The sequence below is a fragment of the Tenrec ecaudatus genome (genome assembly GCF_050624435.1).
Source record: "Tenrec ecaudatus isolate mTenEca1 chromosome 1 unlocalized genomic scaffold, mTenEca1.hap1 SUPER_1_unloc_13, whole genome shotgun sequence".
NCBI classification, from domain to species: Eukaryota; Metazoa; Chordata; class Mammalia; order Afrosoricida; family Tenrecidae; genus Tenrec; species Tenrec ecaudatus.
In genome coordinates this window covers 3,225,436-3,230,043 of record NW_027457553.1, presented here as the reverse complement: position 1 = coordinate 3,230,043, position 4,608 = coordinate 3,225,436, and positions in this window count along the sequence as shown.

The window sequence follows — 4,608 nt, the reverse complement described above, 5'->3', positions numbered from 1 at the left end:
TCTACCGCGCCCACTATCATGATCCCAATTCTACCTTACAAACCTGGCTAGACCAGAGAATATACACTGGTCCATATAGGAACTGGAAACACAGGGAAACCAGGACAGATGACCCCTTCAGGACCAGTGCTGAGAGTAGCAATAACAGGAGGGTGGAGGAAAGGTGGGGTAGAAAGAGGGATCTGATTACAAGGATCTACATATAACCTCCTCCATGAGGGAGGGACAACAAAAAAGTGGGTGAAGGTAGATGTCAAACAGTGTAAGATAGGACAGAATAATAATTTATAAATTATCAAGGGTCCATGAGGGAGGGGGAGGGGGAAGGAGTGGAATGAGGAGCTACTACCAAGGGCTCAAGTAGAAAGCAAATGTTTTGAGAATGATGATGGCAACAAATGTACACAGTGGATGTATGTACAGATTGTGATAAGAGTTGTAGGAGCCCCCAATAAAATGATTCTTTTTAAAAACCTCAAAGAGTAAAACACACTATGGTTTATTGTACATCAATGATACTTCAATTAAATTACATAAAAGAGGGGAAAAAGAAATGGAATTTAAGGTAAAGAAAGTATTCCGTTTGAAGACCATATTGCAAATATATATTTAGGCAGGCAATTAGATAAAGACATTTTAAGTCTGGGCTTCTAAACCTGCCATCTGTCTGTTATGAAAAGTATAATTAGCAACTAGAATCTCTCATACAAAATCAACTCAATATGGTCTTTCTGGTCTGACCTCCGTGGTGTTCTACTCTGCTTTGATGGAGCTCATCATATCATGACTCTATAACAAGATTGAGGAGTTATTTGCATTCTTATGTGGAAGGTAAATCTGTTTGGCCATTCTGTTAGACTAGTTCATCTTCTTTCCTACCATCCCAACTGCCATTTTAATTCAAAACAAGGAGAAAAGCATGTATGTGCCTTTTGAGGAAGGAGAAGATTTTGTTGTGGAAGAAATTCTCTTTTTTCTTCTAGACTGCAAGGTAAGTATTTACCCCCTCTAGCCCTGTTGGAGGAGGGAAAAAGGAAGAGAGACAAGGCAAAGAGAACAACATAGTTAGTTTCATGCCTCCATATTGACCTGGGGATTGAGGGGAATATCAGTGACTATGGACCTGTTGTGCTCCCCATTTGGAAGCATGAAGAATAGAGGCTGCCAGGCAGAGCAGCCCTATGGGAAGTCCCTGAAGACAAACATTTAGAGAGTGCCATCATGTCTACTGTGATCCATGGAGACCTTATATGAAATGGAATGGAGTGCTGTCTGATCTTGCACCATTGTCACACATTCCTGAATGTTGAAGTCCATTGTTGCAGTGATTAGGTCAATCTGCCTCAATAAGGATCTTCCATGTCCCTCTATTTCTTCAAATATGATGTCTTCCTCTAGCAATTGTCCACTGATAATGTGTCCAAAACACATTAGTCAGTCAGTGTTCTCTTGTGATCCATAAGGTTTTCTTTCAGTAATTTTTGGAAGTGGACTGGCAGGCCCCTCTTCCTTGTCTGTCTTAGTCTAGAAGCTTCACTGAAACCGGTCCACCATGGGCAATCCTGCTGTTATTTGAAATTCTGGGAACAGAGCTTCCAGCATCATAACAATACACAAACCATTATAGTACAACCAACTGACAGATGAGTGGAGGATATCTATATATCTATATCTATATCCATATCCATATCCATATCCATATCCATATCCACATCCACATCCATATCCATATCCATATCCATATCCATGTCCATATCTATATCTATATCTATATCTATATACATATCTATAAATATATATATATATGGAGAGAGAGAGTAAAACTGGCAATGCAGTCTGATTAGGCAGTATTCTGATGATCTACTGCTAACAGAAAGTATCCCCACCAATAACATCTTAAAGTAATGATAATATCAATTTTGCTCACAAATCTGCAATCTGGACAGAGTTCAGTGAGGACACTAGTTTTGGCTTCATCAAGCATTAGCTGGGGTAGCTCAAAGGACAGAGGCTCCAGCTCTCTTAAGACTCACTCCCTCACACGACTGATACTTCTATTGGTTGGAGCTCAAGAAGAACCCTATATGTGACATTTTCATTTGGCCTGGTCTTCCTTGCAACATCCTGACAGGGTCCCAATGGTGAACAACCCAATACGACCAGGTGGAAGTCACAGAGCAACACTTCTGCCATAGTCAAAGGCCTGCCAAGATGCAAGGAAGAGGGAAAGCAGGCCCTGTTTCTGGAAAAGTGAACACAAACTCATCTTGTCACAAGAGAATGTGCGATGTGAAACATTAGGACAGTCATCTTTGAAGGACACAACCTGCCACGAGCCAAGATACAGAGACAGATTTCTACGAAAGCGAAAGGGCAGGACTTAGACTTAAAGATAAAGCCACAGACTTCATAGGACAAGAGCAATAGGGAGACAAGCAATGGAAAGCTCTAGGACGCAAGCCTAACATGGCTAAAGATAGGGACAATGTCAGGACTTAACTGGAAGCAAGCAGACACCTGTGCAAGGCAGAACCCGTGAAGTTGTGAGTGCCTTCAAAGCTAAGTCAAAGTACCTTGGGGCGTGAGAAGGGAAGGAGCAGGAGAAGAAATTAATGGGTAGGTTTATGGAATTTGTAAGTCTGGGGACAGAGCATCAGGAATAGCTGGGTTCTGGCACTCAGTTGATAGCATCAGAGTTTGAACCTTTTCCTTTCAGTGCTGTTTCCTTTTGAGTTTCACGCAGGCTTCCTGATGACAGCTGTAGTTTTATATAGAAGCTCAGGAATTCTATTAGAGAGAGGCTCTTTTCCTTTCTAATCATTGGTGGTACTATCAGGTAAGCATTGGATTGCTAACTGCAAGATTGGCAGTGCTACCCTACCAGCTACCTCATAGGGAAAAAGATGGAACTTTCTGCTCACATAAATATTTACAGTCTGAGAAACCCCACAGGGACGTTCTATGATTCAAAATGGACTCATTGGCAATGGGGCAATTGTTTCTGGGGCATTTTTTAGGGTTAGATATCATTAACCTAGCATGAGTCACATACTGAGTCTGACCCAGTCCTTTTGGACAGAGGAAAGTCATGCCCTGACTAGCCAGGCCTGGAGCTGGCAGATTGGGTCAATGCCAGCAGAAGCATGGAGATGGAGCATGGTGGAAGAGTGATCCCAAAGATACAAGCCATGTGCTGTGCGTGGAAGAAGGGCAGATGAATGCTGCATTAATTAACCAGTCATTGACAAAATGAGGTTGCATAACAAATGGCTCCAAAACCCAGCAGTTCAACAAACAGCCCAACCCCTTCCCTCCCACACACACAGTTCTTAAAATTCAGGATCAGGGAGATTAACTGGAACTTTGAACTTGGCACTTCAGGGCTTGGAAGAGATGACAGTGCATGTAAAGACCTTGGGGCAGGAGAGATCTTGGTGTGACTGAAAGCCCAGAAGAAGACTAATTTGGGGGAGGTGAGATAATAGGAATGGAGTTTTCAGTGAGCATTTCCTTGAGAGCCTTCAAGCAAAAGCGATTTTTTCTATATTCATGTTTTAGAAGTAGATCTCCACCCATTGGGTAAAGCTTTGGGTATTGGATTGGTGTCGGTATGCAGGGAAAAAGTAAATGGGCTTGTTATGGATTAGGAGCCTGTGGTAGTCACCTATCTTGTGTCAAGTTAAGGATTAGGAGTGTAGGCGTGTAGTCTAGGCTGCCAATCTGGAGATAGTCAGTGAGATTTTTATGTGGGCATAGCCTTCTCCTGAGAACTCTGAGAAATCTGGTACTTCCTCCTTGGAGGTGGAAGACACCTCTCTCTCTCTCTTTCTCTCTCTGCTACTCCTTGGGAGACATTGCAGAAGGCAAGCCAAATGGATGCGATCAGACCTCGGAAGCCAAAGAAGCCTCAGAGAGATCGCTGCCAGCACTGAGATGCTTACAATGTCACTGGATCCACAAGACTTTCCACCCATTGGCCTGTGATTATCCTGCATTCAGCATCACTGCACATAATTTATGGGTCTGAAAAGGAATTTATAGATTGGTGGATTTTATCTGCACTGGGCTGGGACGTTTGTTTAATGTACAATTACTGTTTGATATAAAACTCTCTCTCTGGATTTATAAGGTAGAATTAGACCAGAGCATGTACTCTGGTACAGACAGGAGCTGGAAACACAGGGAATCCACGACAGATGATCCCTTCAGGACTAGTGGTGAGAGTGGCAATACCAGGAGGGTGGAGGGAAGGCGGGGTAGAAATGGTGAAGCGATACAAGGATCTACATAAAACCTCTGCCCTGGGGGACGGACAACAGAAAAGTGGGGGAAGTGAGATGTTAGACGTGTAAGAGATGACAAAATAATTGATATATTATCAAGGATTTATGAGGGAGGGGGGGAAGATGGAAGTGGGGAAATGAGGAGCTGATACCAAGGGCTCAAGTAGAAAGCAAATGTTTTGAGAATGATGAGGGCAACACATGTACAAATGTACTTGACACACGATGTGTGGATGGATGGATGGATGGATGGATGGATGGATGGATGGATGGATGGATGGATGGATGGATGGATGGAATGACTGTGAAAAGAGTTGTATGAACC